Source organism: Pinus tabuliformis, chromosome Q (genome assembly GCF_031772625.1).
Source record: "Pinus tabuliformis cultivar Carrire ecotype Pingquan chromosome Q, CPIR1, whole genome shotgun sequence".
In the NCBI taxonomy this organism is placed as follows: domain Eukaryota; kingdom Viridiplantae; phylum Streptophyta; class Pinopsida; order Pinales; family Pinaceae; genus Pinus; species Pinus tabuliformis.
This window is the reverse complement of record NC_142296.1, coordinates 441,362,240-441,383,393: the sequence shown is the minus strand read 5'-3', so window position 1 is coordinate 441,383,393 and position 21,154 is coordinate 441,362,240.

The following is a 21,154-nucleotide window of genomic DNA, read 5'->3' as shown; positions in this document are numbered from 1 at the left end:
ATAGTTTCTGATGGTATATGTGGATAGCCGTGGGATCTTGTGGCGTCCACCTCCAGCCGAGCACGGGAAATTCATAATTGAAACATAATGTATCTAGGATATATGCACTGTAATAGAATGGGGGAATTTTCCTTTCAGAGACGACAGTCTGGTTTCTAAAATCGAGCACAGCTTGTGCTAATTTGTCAGAAAGGATGGTGGCCCAATCCATAATTATACTGTTTACTGTTGCCTCCATTAGAGGAACCATTTCTATGGTAAAATTAGCAGAGTCATGCAATCCCCATAATCTACACATCATTATTCCCGCATAGCAATAAGGAGAAGCCAGAGAATCAACCGAGTACTTACCGGAAGATTCGTGTTTGTGTTTGGCTGGATTTTGTCTCCAATCTCGGATGGGTTCGGATTCAACTTCATTTTCTTTTGCAAACTTCTCCAGGAACGCTTTGTTATATATCTTCTCCGGCTCGGGCAAATGATACATTTGCCTTAGATCATTCGCCCTGAACGATCCGAAGATTCTTCCATCTCTAGTGCTGAAAGTTCTATCCAAGATTGGGATTTCTTGAATCGCCCATCGCACTACGTCTGTGTATGGGAGAATTTTCTCCCTGGCCGCTATTCTGTGAAGGAAAGAGTCGGCTAAATCATTGAGAGTACATTCAGACTTCCGAGTAGGATCCGCAGTAGCTTCTGTTACTATCTTTTCTGGTTCTTCGGCTTCAATTAGGTTGTAAGTGCCTTGCCAAGTAACTCTGGTGAGACCCGTGCATGTAGTATCAGATATTAAGCCCTTCTTCTTGTCCACGAGAGTTTGTCCCGCGGCTGGTGTAGTGGAAGCGCCTGCGGTCTTCTTAGATTTCTTCCCCATCTTGTTTGAGCTTCCTTCTATGGATGAATTCTGCACAGCGGCAAAAATAAACGTAACACAGAGATATGCTAGTGAAAATCCAATATGGAAAGATATATCGATCAAAGCGTGCTGAGAAATTAACTCTTAAAAAATGGCTGCGGATCCAATCCATGGGAAGATCTTACAGATACATTAAATGGTCGTTTAAGGCCTGCCACCCCTTAAATGCTCGTTACACCATTATTCGGCTGAATGACTCGCTTAAGCGTGCTATGGATATTTTGGCAGTTGAGTGCAGGTGATGGATTATTTAAGAGATCAAACTTTAAATACGAATGTATCATAATATCCCTCCATTTAACAGCTTTTTCGAAATCCGTGCTATATCGCAATTGGGCATCGGGAACACTTTAAATCTTTATGTTGACAATTTTGAAACGCCGATCGCCGATAGCGATATCGCATCGCATCGGGAGAATAGGTGTTATATAAACATACGGATAGCATACCCTCGACCGCCGATAGCGAAATCGCATCGCATCGGGGGTAGAATCTGGGCGCCTTATTATTATACTTGGAATATTGCCGATTGCCGATTGCGAAATGGCATCGGACCGGGGTGAATGACTTAAGGTGCTTATCCTACATATAAAGTATCGCCGATTGCGCATCGCGTCGGGGCTAATGGCATGAGGTGCTCTAAAATGTGCATGGAGTATTGCCGATAGCCGATAGCGATATCGCATCGGCGGAGACCAATGTGCCACTTATTTATCTTTTCTATGTCATTGCGATATGCGATCTTGCGATCGCTTTATCGCAATGATAAAAGATTGTTTTATTTGATAAAAATGGGTTTTTAAAAAGGTTTTATATAATGTCTTCATTTGGTTTGCGGACCTTTTTCAGATAATGAAGTATTGATACCAATTAACTTCTAAAGGGACCCATTTCATATAATAATTTTGTAAATAAAATGTTATGAAATGGGGGGTTGTTGTGGAGCACAACATGTCTGTAGCCTGCTCTTTTGTATCCAAACTTACCAGAATTGTAGCATTCGACTTTATTTAAGAATGGGGCAAAGAGATTTCCATAACCGACACCATTCTTATTAAAGCCACTACTACCACCAACATGCTTTCTCCTAGCCACTTTTCACATTGTTGGATTACTGTTATCGAACATATCTCGTTTTCTTGCATGCCATCTACAATCTATGGCTTTATGCTCATAATTGTTGCAAGAAAAATAATAACCATGAAAATTATTTTAATAACAGAAGATACCTTTTCTTTGAAGGCTTTGTCCTTAAGAGGGAAAGGACTTTTGCTGGCTCTTTATGTGCCTTCCATGTTTGTTTGAGTTGCTACCCTGAGCAATTCTATGTTGTTGCTTCTTCCTTTGTTTTTGTTGTTGTCCAACAACTTCTTTTCCTTGGGTTGTTGATCTTTCATCCTTTTCCTTCTTGGAGCTTAGTTCTTCTTTGAAACCCAAACCAAACATGATGAGAGGTGATCTTTACTTAGTGAGCATCTCATCCAAGACCTTTGTTCTTTCCTCAATCTTTTGATATCGACACAACTCTTTATTTGACGTTTCTAAGTCCTATCTCATTGAGATTACTTCAGCTTGTAGTCTCTCACAATGAGCTTCTCTTTCATTTAGCTAATTGGTCAACATTCCATTCAGCCTGTTATCCTCTTCTTGCTGATCATTAAGATTGAGTATTGTTTTTCTCAACCTATCATTATCAAGCTCATATTCCCGCAACTTCTCATTCTGCTTGAGATTAGCTTGTGACATATCCTTGATCTCATTTAGAGTAGAGATCAACTTATTTCTAAAGTAGATCCTTCCATCTAGATCATTTTCTTCGGTGTCAGAGGTGTTAATTGAACTACCACAAAGATCTAAATTCTTTTATGTGTCCATGGAATCTTCCACAGGCTTGAGAAGTATCCCATCTTCATCACTACGAGGGATACTCCTATTCTCTTCAAGGGATATACTCTCTTCTTCTTAAGAGGACCCCTTATTTTCTATTGCTACAAATGTAGGCCTATCTTCATTACTACTACTGGATTCATGGCTATCTTTATCTTCAAGTGATTCACATGAACATCTAGATAATGATTGACCTATTTCTTTACATTTATTACAGAGTAATAGCATACCTCCTGAGTAGCACAACCTTTCTTATGTGTCTCCACCATCCTCTTGAAAGTGATGAGCAACAACTTGCTCACTGGAATAAAGATCTTCAATCCTTTGAGCATCTTTACTTTGGGATGCCTTATTCTTATTTTCATTATCAATAGCCTGCACAGATTAAGATTCACTACTTGAGCAACAAGGTTCTTCAACCTTTTATTGAGTTGGGTAGCTCTCTCCTTCATATACACTTTTAAATATGTCCATCATTTCCTTTGCTAACTCACAATGCCTCACTTTATCACCATTTGGATTAGACAACCCTTTCATGATGATTTCCTTAGCTTCTGTATTGAACTCATTCCTCTCTCCATATATCACAGACAACCAAATGTCTTCATTGATTATCCTCAAATAGGCTTTCATTCTAATCTTCCAGAGCTCATAGTCTGATCCATTTAAAAATGGAACTCCTTCTGTTGCTAGCTAAATTTTATTAGCCATTGTTTCTCTTTGATCTACCTTCGAGCATTAAATTTGTTCCTGAATGAACCAGGCTCTCATACCATTTGTTGGAAACAATGTTTATACTGAGAGGGTAGGTTGGGGGGGGGGGGGGGGGGGCCGCGTAAATCAATATTAAGGCTAACTAAAAATTTTATGCTAAATTATCTGTACTCATTCAAACTTGGAATTCGTTGTGAGAGCAACCATTAACAAATCACAACAACAATTATATGAATCAGCACAAGCACACACACCATGAGAAACATACACATGAACTTTGAGGTTTAACATGGAAACCCTTCCGCAAGAAAAACCACCAAAGATTTTTTGTTATTATGATGTAAATAAGAGCATTTACTCTATTACATGAAATTGTTTGTGAGCCACCACTCACAAGAATCACCAACTCCCTTTGATTGTTTACTAGAACCCACTAGGAGGAAGCACCAACTCCCTCCTTTTGTAGACGCCTGATCAACTTACCAGAAGCACCATGTGAAGCACCAACTTAAAAAATTTGTTTCAAGCACCAACTTGCAGCTCCTTGGATTTATGCAAGCACCAACTTGCAACTCCTTGGATTTATGTAAGCACCAACTTACAGGAGGCACCAACCCCCAATCCTTCCTCAAACACCCACTAATATGTAAGCATCGACTTCCTGTATGTAGGCTCCAACCCACACTCAATAAGGAAACTAATGTTCACTGTACATGGCAACCACTCTACCTGATATCAGCTATTTTTTCTCCTCTGCCTTTGGCCCACTATTCTACTCAATAAATTTCATTTATACACAACCTACACAACACTTTGTCAACTCTGCAACAACATACACTCTCACACTATGCTCTCCACTCTCGGCCTCTTTCTACAACATAGGGACACTTGGCCTCTCTTCAGTAGCGCTCACACATAGCTCTCCACCTCACACTCTCATAACAATGATGCTTCCCCCAATTGCTCCATTTCAATCCATGGTTTTGTTCCATTGTTACACAATGATCAGTGTTGTATTTGTAATCAATCACACTTTGTTTAAGAGTGTACTCATCATGGAACTCCATGTTTTTGTTACATCAAATAGCATGGCCACTGCAACTGCATTAAACATAAGAATGGGCACATGTGTGTTTCTCCCATACTGAGAATTAACTCTCAATCAGACTATGTATGGGCATGTTATCTCTCTACTTAGTACTACTTCTCGACCACTGCAACTGAATTAAATATTAGAATAGGGATTAGAGTGTTTTTCATACTAAGAATTAAATCTTAGTCAACCTGTAGACTCAAGGAGTTCTTCCATTAAAATTTGTCTGCATATGAAACATGGATTTACATTCCAATTCTGATTCTCATTTAATTCTTCCTCCTACGAGGGACACTTAGGTATGGTGAATTTTGTTTGGAACCATGGCCATTAAGTAATACTACTAATTGTGTTCCTTGTTTCCTTGAACCAGATCTCTAAGTAATTTCATTGACTCTAATTCTCAAGTCATAGCTGCCGACCTGTTCAATTCTCATTAACCATCCTGTAGAGGTCCTCAAAATATGGTACAAGTGCCAAGCTTGGCTCAAGGTGCCAAATCATTGTCAATTATAACTCTATGACCTTTATTGATTTAACCCCTCTCATGTTGGCACTTAGCCTCCTGCCTACTGCTCCTTACACGTTTTTTTTGGCCCATGGTCGCAATAACATGCAAAACCGTTGCAAAACAAGACCTGGGCACCTTTTTGAGATATACCCCTGGAGGTTTATTTGCTTCGTTAACTTATTTGTGCCCTTAGTATCATTTTTTTCATGTAATCCAATGGTATCATTCGTGCCTCCTTTGTAAAATTTTGGGCTCCTCTTTGTGGGCTTCGCTGTCCCGTGGGGTCCGCCCTGTGCTTTCACTGGCCAATCAAAGGCCCCGGTGGGATGAGTTGTCTAACCAACATGTCCCGACACTTACTGCCTGACACATTCCCTTTGTGCTTCCTTATTAAACTTCCCAGCTCCATACCTGAAGCTTGCACTGATTGTCCCCTTCTTTACCTGAAGCTTGCACTCATTATAGTTGACACTGAGAAAGGATTTTAGAACAAAACACTAAGAATCATCCTTCTTAATTTTTCTGAGATTTTTCTTTAAAGAGGATTGAACTCTTTGATGAATTATCCTTCCATTGTTCAACATGCCCTCTTTACATAGAGCACTAAAGACAAGCTCGAATTCCTCTGCTTTTCTATTTCATCTCATCCTCAATGGGTGACTTGCTTCATTTCACCGCATCATATGGGATGCATGCATAGGCTTCTTATGTTTGCAGCTTGCTCTTTTGTGTCCAAACTCACCACAATTGTAGCATTCGACTTTATTTAAGAATGGGGCAAAGATATTTCCATAACCAACAACATTATTATTAAAACCATTACTAACACCAACATGCTTTCTCCTAGCCACTTTGCGCATTTTTGGATTGCTTCTATTGAACACATCTCATTTTCTTGCATGCCATCTACAATATATGGTTTTATGCCCATAATTGTTGCAAGAAAAATAATAACCATTAAAAGGATTTTAATAATAGAATATACCTTTTCTTTGAAGGCTTTTCCCTTAAGAGGGAAAGGACTTTTTGATCAAGTGCTAAAAATTATGCTCAAAAATCAAAGTCATCATAATGGTGTGGATCTTGAATGACTGCATAGTGCTCGTCATCTTGAATCCAGTGCAACTTGTTTCGCGCGAAATGGACACCGTATGCTCCCAGAAACGCGTTTTGTTCACTTTGTCAAACAGACAAATTTAAAAAAAATGGACAACTAAGTCAACAATTCGTACTACTAACGTGGCGCTGACTGGGTAGGTTATGTGGTAGTTGTCTGGTCAATATTTTCTCAACGAATCAAATCATGCCATGTGGCACTTTGGTATTGGTTGGAAATGGGGTGTTTTTATTGGTTGGTATAGTGGCCAACCACAAGCTAACACGTGGCAGCCCGAGAGGCCACTAAAAGTTGGTTCAATGACCGAGTCGAAGGCCACAAGAATAAAAAATGACACCTCTCAACACACAGCGCAGAGCCTTACCACTCCGCCTACTTGGTGGTTCTAAACCATAAGGGGAGGCACATCTATTTATGTTTATATGGTTTCCATTTGGGGGATGGAACCATGGTTAACCCTTGACCCTAGTCCACGGACCATGGTTAGGGGCTATCCACGGACTATGGTTAGTGGCTAACCACGGACCATGGTTAGGGGCTAACCATGAACCTAAACATTAACCACCGTCAATAACATTAACCGCCCATGTGAACCAGAATGCAGGAGGTGGAGTGGGGGGCCTAGCCGGCGGGGATCGGCCGTTGGTCCCCCCACGTGGCCTGAATTTTCAAAACTTAAGCGTTAGAGGATGTTTTAATGATCTGACATTTTCACCCAGTTTTTGGCAAAAATATCTCTTTGTTAGAGCGCTTGGCGGGTGAAATTGTAGGATGTTGCCAGATTTTGGGGAAAATGTAGAGCGAATACTGGGAAAACTAGGAGAGGTCACAACTTCTCCAATTTTCGACCAAATTGGGTGTAGAAAGAGGCTAGGTACCCATTTTTGGATCTTTTGGACTCAGTGGAGTAGGTTTCTGAATAATTTGAGCATTGTAAACATATATTTTGACACATTTGAGCCATAATAGAGAGGCCTAAGGCATTAGAAGCTGGATCAAGGAGACGTAGCCCATAAGGGTTGAACTCTTTCAACATGTTTATGTTGTGATGTGTTTTTGGTGATGTTTTGTACATTTTAATGTTGTTGTTCAGTCTATTATTTATGTTAAACTTGCTCATAAAATTAACATAAAAACTCATTTTACACTTGCAAAACCCATGAATCCTTAAGCACATGAAAAGCATTTTGTTTCTAATCTGAGGAGGATCTTAGCACAACAAACTAATATTCTTAATCAGATCAGTTTGGTATCAGATCACTAGGTTTACTTTATGTAAGAAGGATTTAACTATTTGTAATTTTATGTCATACTTACAAGGTTAAAACTCAAAAGAGGAGAAGGGAAGCTGGTTGGAAGCCTTGAGGTTGGGTCAAGGGGAAGGAGGGCAAGGTTGCCACAATCTCCAACACTAGTTCATCCTCAAGCTGCAGTTGGGACTCTAGAGAGCATGTTTCATGAAGGATAACCTACAAACATGACAGAAGATGAGAAGGTCTTCAAAAAGGTTTTCTTTGATATGAAAAAGATGGCGAAGGCCCTCTATGATGAGAGGAATACCAGGCTGCAAGGTGAAAGTTCCAAACCTCCCAAAGGAGAAGGTTCTTCAGGATGAGGTAATGGAAATTGAGACAAACCTCCACCCTCTCCACCATCTTATTCTTCATAAGTAGCTTCACCCTCTTCCACTAACACAACCCTTACTCATACTCATCAACATACCTCAAAAGGAACTGGTAAATCACCCTTCTTAAAACTTGATGTCAAATTTTAGCTGCCCATGTATAATGGTGAAGGGAATGCAAAGAAGATTGATAACTTGATTCGTTAGTTGGAGGTATATTGTAGAATTCAAAACCTTCAAGAGAATGACATAAAGATTCAGTTAGCTTCCTTGAGAATGGAGGGTGCAACACTAGTATGGTGGGAATCAAAGACACAAGAGGAGATAATAAAAAAAACACAGTAAGATTTGAATTTCTTGATTTGATTTCATTGATGTAATTAAAAGACAATTCTACCCTCTAGCTTATATGCAGAAATCAATCATGGATTGGGAGAAATTTAGACAACTTAAAGGTCAAAATGTGCAAGATTACACCTGAGAATTCAGAAAAAGGTCTTTAATGTTGGGTGTAGATTTGCAATCACAACACACATTGCTGAAGTATATGAGGGGCTTACACAATTACCTTAGGCATATTATCTTAATGTTTAATCCCAATAATCTAGATTGTATGTGTGTGCAAGCCACTCATCTTGAGGTAAGAGGGAAAAACACTCCAAAAGAAGGTAGTAAAAAGCCATTTAAGAGTAAAGGAAAAGAAAAGGGTTTCAAAGGGAAGGGGAAGAAAAATGCATCTATCAAAAAAAAAGGAGAGAAATTAACATGAAAACATTGTTCCAAAGAGGGTCATGATGAAGCTCATTGTTGGAAGCTTCATCCCAAAATGAAACCAAAAAAATTCAACAACAAGGGAAAACAAAAGACAAGTGCAACCACTCAACATGATTTGGGATCCGATTCAGGTGATGAAACTAAAATTACAGCCATGGGTATAAAAGGAAAAGAATCTATTGCTAGAACTAGTTCTTCAAATTCAGAAAATGAAACTCCAAATGAAAAGAGGAGGATATAACTTTTTCACATAAGGGTGATCTCAAAACATAGCAAGATTGATACACTTTTCGACAGTGGCTCTCAAGCCAATCTTATCTATGAAACATTGTCAAAATTTTAAACTTGGAAACCATTCCACACCATAAACCATATCGACTTTGATGGGTGTGTGACAATGCACAATTGCGGGTTACTAGAAAGTGTAAACTGAAATTCGTTGTTGCTGCAAATTTCATAGATGAAATGGAGCTTGATGTTGTGCCATTAGATATATGTGGCATAGTTTTGGGTAACCCGTACCTCTATGACAGAATATCTATCTTCCATAGACATGAAAACAAATACCATTTGTTAAAATATGGAGTAGAATATATTGTGAGAGCTCATAGCAAGAAACTAAATCTTTCACTTGTTAATGCGGGGCAGATGAAAGACTAGTGAATTCAATCAAGAATTTTTGCTTCTCATGATCAAACCCAAGAATGATGTTGATAATGAAGATTTTAAAGGTTGTGATTCAAAATTGAAATCTGAATTAGTTGATGTAGTTAACCAATATGATGATATGTTTCAGGAACTAAAGGGATTACCTCCCAAGAAAGGAATCCAACATGAGATACAGTTGCAACAAGATTGTCCTCTTCCTAACATTGGCATGTACATGATGTCAGTGATGGAAAGTGCAGAAATTAAGAAGCAAATTCAAGAGTTGTTGGATAAAGGGATCATCAGGCCATCTTCCTCGCCATGTGGTTCACCTATTGTCTTGGTACCAAATAAGGATGGAACATGGCACATGTGTGTGGACTTCCACGCATTGAACAAAATTATGGTAAAGAACCGTTATCCACTGCCTAGAATAAATGAGTTACTTGATCAATTGAAAGATGAAAATTATTTTACTAAGTTGGACTTAAGGAGTGGCTACCATCAACTTAGAATAGCTCAAGGAGACATTTGGAATACAACATTCAAAACAAAATAATGTTTGTTTGAATGGCTAGTTATGCCTTTTGGTTTATGTAATGCTCCTGCTACATTCTTGTGTGTGATGAATGAGGTGTTGAGGCCATTTCTTGATGAGTTTGTTATATTCTACTCAGATGACATCATAATTTTCATTAAATCTCGTGATGAACATGTCATGAATGTAAGAAAAGTACTTAATGTCTTGAAGAAAGAACAATTGTATCTTAAGATGTCAAAGTGTGGGTTTGGAAAAACTTATTTAGTTTACTTGGGTAATATTATTGGAGGAGGTGAGTTGAAAATAGATCCCTCCAAGGTTGATGTCATTTTGAATTGGCCAAGTCGCAAGAAGGTTACTGAGGTAAGAAGTTTTTTTGGAGCAACCCAATATTGGATGAAATTCATTGCTAACGTTTCTTCTATAGCAGCTCCTTTGCTTGCATTGACAAGTGTGAAAAAGGTTTTTCAGTGGGGAGGCAAACAACAAAAGGCCTTTGATGCATTGAAGGAAAATATCAGTTCAGTTCTAGTACTTGCACTTCCAAACTTGAGACAGTCATTTGAGATTTAGACCGATGCTAGTGACTACGCCATGGGTGCAGTCCTCATGCAACATGGTAAGCCTATATGTTTTAATTTGGAAAATGTTAATGGTGCAATGATTAACTATCCTACATATGACAAGGAATTGTATGAATTAGTGCAAAATGTGAAAAAGTGGAAATACTACTTGATGAGTAAGGAAACAATCATTCACACTGATCATCAACCATTGCAATACTTGCAATCTCAATCAAAGTTGTAGCAATCAAGGCACTTCCGATGGATGGGTTTTCTTCAACAATTCCACTTGGTAATTAGGTATAAGAAAGGTATCTACAGTAAATTTGATGATACACTTTCTAGGCCTATTGTTAGTGCAGCTACTTTACTCAAGCATAATTCTGTTTTGCATGAAAGTTATATTGAGCAATATGCATTAGACAATGACTTTCAAGATGTATATGCAAGCTTGAGTCAAGGTAACCAAGTGGAGGAATTGGATTATCATTTGCATGATAACTTGTTGTACCATCTTGGCAAGCTTTGTATTCCACAGGGAGAAAGAGTTAACATCATAAGAGAGGCACATACTTCTCTTATTGCTGGTCATTTTAGTGTAAGTAAGACACTGGCACATCTATAGAGGTACTGTTATTGGCATCGTATGCTTGAAAGTGTGTCATATTTTATTAAAGGATGTTCATTATTTGTAATCAGTAAGCCTAGCAATAGGAAGTTAGGATTGTACAAACCACTTATGGTTCCTTCACGACGTGGGAGAGTGTTTCTATGGATTTTGTAGGAGGTCTTCCATTGTAAAAAAGAGGTCATGATTATTTGTATGTAGTTGTGGATAGGTTTAGCAAAATGTGGATTTTGATGCCATGTAAAAAACAAGATACAGTTGAACAGACTGCTCAGTTATTCTTTCAGAATGTATGGGTGCATTTTGGATTGCCTACATCCATTGTTAGTGATCAAGATTCTCGCTTTATTGGGAATTTTTGGTCAAGATTGTGGGGATTCATGGACACAAAATTTAAAAAGAGTATAACTTTTCATGCACAAACAGATGGTCAAACAGAGGTGGTGAACAGAACAATGATACATCTTCTTCGTGGGTATTGCAGCAAGCATCCTAAGCTGTGGGGTGAACTTTTTCACTATATTTAGCATGCTTATAACCAGGCCAAGCATTCTTCAACTCAAACATAACCATTTGAGGCATGTTTGGGATACTTGCCTAAATCTCCTTTGGATTTAATTTTTGGAAAATATGTTGCTATTGATGGTCATAGCGACATAGAAAAAGCAAGAAAGTTCATTGAACAAATCCAATTGGTACACCAAAAAATTCAATAACAACTTGAAAAGAGTCGAGGCAAGCACAAATAAAGGCACGACAAGCATCATGTAGATCACAAGTTCCAATTCGATGATGAAGTTTGGCTTCACATTAGCAAAGAGAGACTCCAAGGAGAAGGTAAAAAGCTAAAACCAATTAGATATGGTCCATTCATAATTTTGGAAAAGGTTGGTAACAATGCCTTCAGGTTGGATTTGCCTTCATATTTCAAATTTATGTTGTTGTTAATGTTGAGAATTTAAGGTTGTATGAGCCTCCCTTGATTGAATATCAAGGAGAGAATGTTCAAATTCCATCTATTGAAGACTTTTCTCCAGAATTCCTTGATGAGCTTCAGCAAGACACTATACTTGACAGAGGAACAAGGACATTGAAAAGGGGAAGTGTCAATTATCTTTGAGTGGGGCTCAAGGGAACAAATCCTTCAAAATCCAAATCGATAGAGATTGGAAAGGTGAGGAAACTGTACCCTCACATGCTGGACAATTGAAAGTGATCTTTTGGGGTCCAAAAGGCTTCCAGTGGGGAGGAATGATCAGGTGCTCAAAATCATGCTAAAAAATTAAAGTCGTCAAAATGGTGTGGAACATGAACAACTGTGTAGTGCTTGTCATCCTGAATATGGTGCAACTCGTTTTGCACAAAACGGACGTTGTATGCTCCCAGAAACGCATTCCATTCACTTTGTCAAACATGCAAAATTTCAATAAAATAGACAGGCCAGTTAGCAGTCTGTACTGTTGACGTGGCGTTGACTGGGTAGGTTATGTGGTAGTTGACTGGTCAATATTTTCTCAGTGAATCAAATCATGCCAAGTGGTGCTTTGGTATTGGTTGGAAATGGGGTGTTTTTATTGGTTAGTACAGTGGTCGACCACGCGCTGACACGTGGCCCAGCCGGAGGCTGCCACGTGGTAGCCTGGGAGGCCACTAAAAGTTGGTTCAATGACCGAGCCATAAGACACAAGTTTCAAAACTGGCACCTCTCAACACACAACCAAAGCCTTACCACTTTGCCTACCCGTTGGTTCTTAACCATAAGGGGAGGCACATCTATTTAAGTTTATATGGTTTCCATTTGGGGGATGGGGACCGTGGTTAACCCTCGACCTCGGTCCATGGACCATGGTTAGGGGCTAACCATGGCCCCAAACATTAACCACCACCAATAACAAATGCACGAGGTAGAGTGGGGGGTCTGGCCGGCGAGGGCGGGCCCTTGGCCTTAGCTCCTGGGCACGTGGCCCTCCCATGTGGCCAGAATTTTTAGAACTTAAGTGTTAGAGGACGTTTTAATGATCCAAAAATTTCACCCAGTTTTTGGCAAAAATGTTGCTCTGTTAGAGTGCTTGGTGGGCAAAATTGTAGGATGATGACGGATTTTGGGGAAAATGTAGAGCGAATAATGGGAAAACTAGGAGAGGTCATAACTTCTCTAGTTTTCGACCAAATTGGATGTAGAAAGAGGCTAGGTAGCCATTTTTATACATTATGGACTCATTGGAGTAGGTTTAAGAATTTTGAGCATTTTAAACACATATTTTGACACATTTGACCTTAATAGAGAGGCCCAAGCAATTGGAAGCTGGACCAAGGAGAAGTAGCCCAGGAGGGGTGAAATCCTTCATCATGTTCTCGTTATGATGTGTTTTTGGTGATGTTATGTACATTTTTATGTTGTTTTTCAGTCTCTTATTTATGTTAAAATTGCTCATAAAATTAACATAAAAACTCATTTTACACTTGCAAAACTTATGAATCCTTAAGCACATGAAAACCATTTTGTTTCTAATCTGAGGAGGATCTTAGCACATCAAACTAATATTCTTAATCATATCACTTTTGTTGGTTCTTTATGTACGTTCCATGTTTGTTTGAGTTGCTACCTTGAGTAATTCTATGTTTTTTCTTCTTCCTTTATTTTTGTGTTGTCCAACAACTTCTTTTCCTTTGTTGTTGTTGAAATTTTCAACTGTCCTTACATGGGTTGTTGATATCTTATCCTTTTCCTTATTGGAGCTTAATTCTTCTTTGAAACCCAAACCAACCCTTATGAGAGGTGATATTTTCTTGGCGAGCATCTACTCCAAGGCCTTCCTTCTTTCTTCAAGCTTTTGATATCGAGAAAACTCTTTATTTGACCTTTCTAAGTCTTGTCTCAATGAGACTATTTCAACTTGTAGTCTTTCACAATGAGCTTCTCTTTCATTTAGCTAATTGGTCAACATTCCATTCAGCCTTCTAGCCTCTTCTTTTTGAACATTCAGATTGAGTATTGTTTTGCTCAACCTATCATTATCAAGCTCATATTCCCACAACTTCTCCTTCTGCTTGAGATTAGCCTCTGATATATCCTTGATCTCATTTAGAGTAGAGATCAACTTCTTTCTAAAGTAGATCCTTTCATCTAGATAATTTTCTTCGCTGCCGGAGGTGTTAGCTGAACTACCACAGAGATCTAAATTCTTCTCTGTTTCCATGGAATGTTCCATAGGCTTGAGAAGTATCCCATCTTCATCACTACTAAGGATGTTCCTATTCTCTTTAATGGATATACTCTCTTCCTCTTCAGAAGATCCCTTATTTGCTATTCCTACAAATGTAGTCCTATCTTCATTACTACTACTAGATTTATGGCTATATTTATCTTCAAGTGATTCACATGAACATCTAGATAATCATTGACCTATTTATTTACATTTACAGAGCAATAGCATACCTCCTTAGCGACACAACCTTTCTTCTGTGTCTCCACCATCCTCTTGAGAGTGATGAGCAACAACTTGCTAACTGGAAGAAAGATCTTCAATCCTTTGAGCATCTTTCCTTTGGGATGCCTTTTCTTATTTTCATTATCAGGAGCCTTCACAAATTAATGTTCATTGCTTGAGCAACAAGATTCTTCAACCTTCTCTTGAGATGGGTAGCACTCTCCTTCATATAGACTTTTTAATCTATCCATCATTTCCTTTGCTGACTCATAATGCCTCACTTTATCAACATTTGGCTTAGACAACCCTTTCATGGTGATTTCCTTGGATTCTATATTGAACTCATTCCTCTCTCCATATATCACATACAACCAAATGTATTCATTTCTTATCCTCAAATAGGCTTCCATTCTAATCTTCCTGATCTCATAGTCCGATCCATTAAAAAATGGAACTCCTTCTGTTGCTAGCCAAATTTTATTAGCCATTGTTTCTCTTTGATCTACCTTCGAGCAGTTAAGTTGTTTCTGAATGAACAAGGCTCTGATACCAATCGTTGGAAACAATGTGAATTATGAGACCGGGGGGGAGGGGGGTAAATCAATATTATGGCTAATTTAATTTTTTGTGCCAATTTATCTGTACTCATTCAAACTTGGCATTCACTGTGAGATAAATCATTAAAAAATCACAACAACAATTATATGAATCACACAAGCACATACACCATCAGAAACATACACATGAACATTGAGGCTTCTTCCTAAAAAAACTACCAAATATTTTTTGTTATTGTGATGTAAATAAGAGTATTTACTCTATTACATCAAATTGTTTGTGAGCCACCACTCACAGGAATAACCAACTCCCTTTGATTGTTTGCTAGCACCAACTAGGAGGAAGAACCAACTCCCTCCTTTTGTAGACACCTGATCAACTTACCAAAAGCACTAGGTGAAGCACCAAATTAACGGATTTGTTTCAAGCACCAACTTGCAACTCCTTGGATTTATGTAAGCACCAACTTGCAGGAGGCACCAACCCCCAATCCTTTCTCAAACACCCACTAAGATGTAAGCACCAACTTCTTGTATGTAGGCTCCAACCCACACTCAATAAGGAAACTAATGTTCATTTTACATGGAAGACACTCTGCTTGATATCAGTTCTTTGCTCTCCTTTGTCTTTGCCCCATTGTTCTGCTCAACAAACTTCACTTATACACAGCCTACGCAACACTGTGTCAACTTTGCAGCAATATACACTCTCACACTAAGCTCTCCACTCTTGTCCTCTTTCTACAACACATGCACACTTCGCCCCTCTTCAATAGTGCTCACACAGAGCTCTCCACCTCACACTCTCACATCAATGATGCTTCCCCCAATTGCTCCATTTCAATCCATGGTTTTGTTCCATTGTTACACAATGATCAACGTTGTCTTCGTAGTCAATCACACTCTGTTTAAGAGCCTACTCATCATGGATCTCCATGTTGTTGTTACATCAAATAGCCCGGCCATTGCAGCTACATTAAACATAAGAATGGGTACCTGTGTGTTTCTCCCATACTGAGAATTAACTCTCAATTAGACTATGTATAGGCAGCGTTATCTCTCTACTTAGTACTACTTCTCGACCACTGCAGCTGAATTAAATATGAGAATGGGCACTTGAGTGTTTTTCATACTAAGAATTAAATCTTAGTCAACATGTAGACTCAAGGACTTCTTCCATTAAATTTTGCCTGCATATGTAACATGGCTTTACATTCCAATTTTGATTCTCATTTAATGCTTCCTCCTGTGAGGTACACTTAGGTATGGTGATTTTTTCTTGGAACCATGGCCATTAAGAAATCCTACTAATCGTGGTCCTTGTTTCCTTGAACCAGAGCTCTTAATAATTGCATTGTCTCAAATTGTCAAGTCACAACTATCGACTTATTCAATGCTCGTTAACCATCTTGTAGAGGTCCTCCAAATATGGTATAAGTGCCAAGCTTGGCTCAAGGTTCCAAAACATTGTCGAATATAACTCTATGGGCCTTATTGATTTAACCCTTCTCATGATGGCACTTAGCCTCTTGAATTCTCCTCCTAATGCGTTTTTTTTTGTCCATGGTTTCAATAACATGCGAAATCGTTGCAAAACCAAGACCTAGGCCCCTTTTTGAGCTATAGCCTCGAGGGATTATTTCCTTTGTTAACTTATTTGCGCCCTTAGTATCATTTTTTGTATGTAACCATATTCCAATGATTAGCCTGTAGCTCTCTAACCTGATAATATCATTCGTGCCTCCTTTGTAAGCTTTTGGGCTCCTTTGTCCCATGGGGTCCACCCTGTGCTTTCAATGGCCAATGAAAGGCCCCGTTGGGATGAGTTGTCTAACTAACGTGTCCCGATGCATTCCCTTTGTGCTTCCTTATTAAACTTCCCGGCTCCATATATTTGGGATGATGTGTCTCAGTGGGACCACTTTTTCACCTGCACACCAATTAAAATGCTATCGGGTTGAGTCAACTACCATGTTTGCCCGACGCCTCTTGCATAATGCATCCTCTCTGTGCACCTTTATAATCCTTCTAGGGTAGCACTTTCAGGATGATGTCATGCTTATGTCATCGACCCCACATAGTGCCTCTTACATGGTGACACGTGTCACCAATATTTGACCCATTAGACCACCCAAAAATGTTGAAACTTCCTGCCATGTGTCCCTCGTACAGTTACATCATGCTGACGTCATCTCACCATCATCTCTTGAGAGTCAATCAAATGTTGCCACATGCTTGCTTCGAGGAGAGAGTGAAGGGTCCTTGAGACCTTTGTTTTGCGAGCAATTTCCTTTGTTAATAAAAAACCATCGGGTACAAGAACCTAGCCTTGAGACCACTCCATTATGGTTTTTGGTATTAGGGGGAGCAGTCCCGAAGTGGTTCGTTGTCGTTGATCTACGCAATCAGCAGTTTGGGAAACCACCTCTTGTGGCCTCCAAGCCTGACAAGGTTGCCATATTAAGGCCCGTTGGAATGTTGCCACATGGCCCATCGCCTATATCCCAACACTTCCATTTTATACCCCCTTTGCAATCCTCTGAGATGAGCCTTGTGGGATGATGTGTAGTGTGGGTGCACTTGGAGCCCTTCCTGTTCTCCTTTGGTTGTTGTTCTGCTTAACTTTCCTCTAGGATGACTCTCCTTTGCATAATGCTTTCGTATCCTCCAGGCTATCCCTTAGTAGGCTGATTTTTTGGAGTGGGGACCTCCTACTCAAATCCTTATTGGTTCATGCTTTCCTCCATGGTCTGATAAATTATATTCCAACACTTAACCTTGGGTGTCCTTTGCAAATTGTTAGAGTACATCCGTCGGGGTGTCTCCACCTGAGCCAATCAAAAAGGCTTTCAATGCTCTGTTGTTAGCCCATGTTTGCCCAACTTTTCCTTTAGCGACTCCATTAGGAGTTCCACCAACTCTGACCATTGCTAAACTTGGTCACCAATTTGACCCAAGTCCACATTTAACTCTGCCATCTTGCTTTGGGGAACCTCAAATTTGACTGGCAATAAGTTGTGATCCATGAGACCATTTGCGAACTTCCACATATCGTTGGAAAACTATTTTTGGGCACTATCCAACTACGCTACTTCCAGGAACATCTGAGTTCAACTATAGAGGCATAATTTCCTTCAAATCCTAGGAATCCCATCCATAGTTATCATATTATGGCTTCTCCAACAAGCCTACTACTATGATGATTCTTTACAAAATACTGCAAAAACCATGGGAACCCCCCTAATCTTATGCCAACATCTGCTGCCACCAACCTCAATGCTAATCTGGTTGACATCAATTCCAACATACTTGCCAACCGTCAGACACTGCCAACTTTCCAACATATCTCTCCCATGGTTGTTGACATCAATGCCAACACACTCACTGCCACTAACCATCCAAGCAATTCCAACTATCCAACAATCTCCCCCTTTGGCATTGATGGCAACACCTCATCATATCTCCACTTTGACGACCAATCCTGATGTTTATTCCACACTTCTCCTAACATGAGCCACCAATGAATTTCTCTCATTTGTGTGGGCTATCACAACTTCTCCAATAAGCTTCTCTCCCCATTTGAAATCAATCGCAAAGGGATACAAGCTGATTTTTCTCCCATATGCAATCACTGACTGCCAATGATAGAGAGTCTCATTGTTGATGTGCATTTTGCTCTGCAGTCTTCTCTTTAAGGGCTGATAGTTGTTGCTACTATATAAATTGAACATATGTAATATGCTCCCCCAAAACATATTCTTCCTCTTATTTGATAATCCTCCAGTTTTGGACACCTTATGGATGCTGGTTGAGTACTCTCTCTGCCAATGAATCGTTTGTACCCGTTAAAAAAGGAAACCAATACTAATTAACACTTCTTATGGTATTGACGCTACATGCAGATACCAACCATTAGTGATGCATTGAACTTGTTTTTCACTATTGTTGTTGCTATTGAGATTTTTCTCACTTCACTTGAGCATTTCCATTAATCAACTCTATTCCCCCCGAGATCATGCTACTTCAAATATGGACTAATGCTTAGATGATACCAATTGCACCAAAAATTTGATACAAATTGGACAATGTCACAGGCAAACTCTAATAGCTCCTTTTTCAGAACGAAATGCCCACTTGCACGAAAGGTAACACCATATGAACCCAAGCTATCAACTAACATAGCCATACCAATTGAAAACTAAGGGACATTCAAAGCTTCTACCCATTGTGTTCATGAACACAATATTCCTAGGCATAATCAAATTCACAACTTAAATGAAATAAGGGTATTTCACCCAAGATGCAAACCTTTAATTTGTTCAAAAATCTTTCTTCCTAAGGCTAAAAATGATTGTTTCTTGCTATTGCAACTAGAGAAGCCCCCCTGAGACAATGCTCTCTCCATTTTTTGATCTCTTCGCATCTACACGAGGACTTATCCTGTGGACCTGACTTAACTGTGGGTTGGCCTTTTGTCATTCCATATTTATGTTGCAGGTCATCCTTTTTCTTGTAGTGTTGATACATAAGATAAACAAATTCATTATTGTAATTAACAAGAGGGACTCAACCATACCTTCAACGACTAGATGCACTTCTCTGTCTATTCCTTCTAGCTTCCTATATTTGACTTATTCAGCCTCCCTTGAGGCCATTCTCTTCCTTCACTGAGGAGAAATAGAGGTTCTGCTCCCCTTGAGTAGATTGTCTTCTTTCTTCTTCCAAACTCTCTTTGGCTAAGTCCAAACAAAAGCATTACCCTCAAGCTGCTTATTTTCCCATGTTAGAGCTTTCTCTCTACTGCGCATGGTTGGGGGACACTTCTCCTTCACCTCCTCTTTGTTCACCCAAACCTTCTTGCTGCCCTTTTGCTCTGTTTGCAGGAGAATGGTAATTGGGTTGTTTCTCCCTTTATATACCTGAAGGTTGCACTCATTATAGCTAACACTTAGAGGGGATTTTTTTTTTCTTCGGTGATGATTTCTCCTTCCATTGTTCAACATGCCCTCTTTACAGAGAGCATTGAAGACATGCTCAACTTCCTGTACTTTTTTATTTCTTCTCATCCTCAATGGACGACTTGTTTCATTTCACTGCATCATATGGAATGCATGCCTAGGCTTCTTATGTCTGCAGCCTACTCTTTTGTGTCAAAAATTACCACAGTTTTAGCATTCGACTTTACTTAAGAATGGGGCAAAGGAATTTCCATAACTGACAACATTCTTATTAAAGCCACTACTTCCACCAACATGCTTTCTCCTAACCACTTTGCACATTGTTGGATTTCTACTACCAAACACATGTTTTTTTCTTGCATGCCATCTACAATCTATGGCTCTATGCCCATAATTGTTGCAATTGTAGGTTTTAACCCCGTACAGAAATTACCTGCATACGAATTCTAAAACACAGAAAATAAACAATGCGAGAGCATAACACATAAAACACATATACACAGAGATTTTCCCGTAGATCCCAAAACCGAGACTACCAGCTTGATTTTTCATTATGTTCCTTTCAATGTTACAATACATATTTATACATGCCGAAGCATCCAATACCATGGACCGAAAACCATCGCGTCCAATACCATGGACCGAAAAACCATCGCGTCCAAAAAAAAACATGTGCGAAAATCATGAACAAAACCATAGGTGGGTCTGCCTAACCTAACATAGAGTCCAAAACCAAAATTTTCGGGGCGCTGCCCCTAACCCCATAAAGTGGGGTTACGGGTGCCCTTCAAACCTCCTGTTAACTATGTGGAAAGAATATAACACAACCCAACATTCTCCCACTTGTTGTTTTCTTTCCACAGGGGGCCACAAGAGAGCTTAGTCATTTTCCCAACCCTGAAATAACCATTGTCTCTCTACACCAAGAGAACTTTTCAAAGCTCATAGATTTTGTCAATGCATCTGCAGTATTCTTCAAAGTGTCCACCTTTACCAGTAACACCTTTTTGTCTTCTATCATATCCCTCGCCAAGTGATACTGAACATCAATGTGCTTTGTCTTTGAATGATATGCAGGATTCTTTGCCAAGAAAATTGCACTTTGGCTATCACAGTCTATCCTTATAGCTTCCTGTACTAACCCCATACTTGAACACAATCTTTGCAACCAAATTGCTTCGTTGCTTGCATG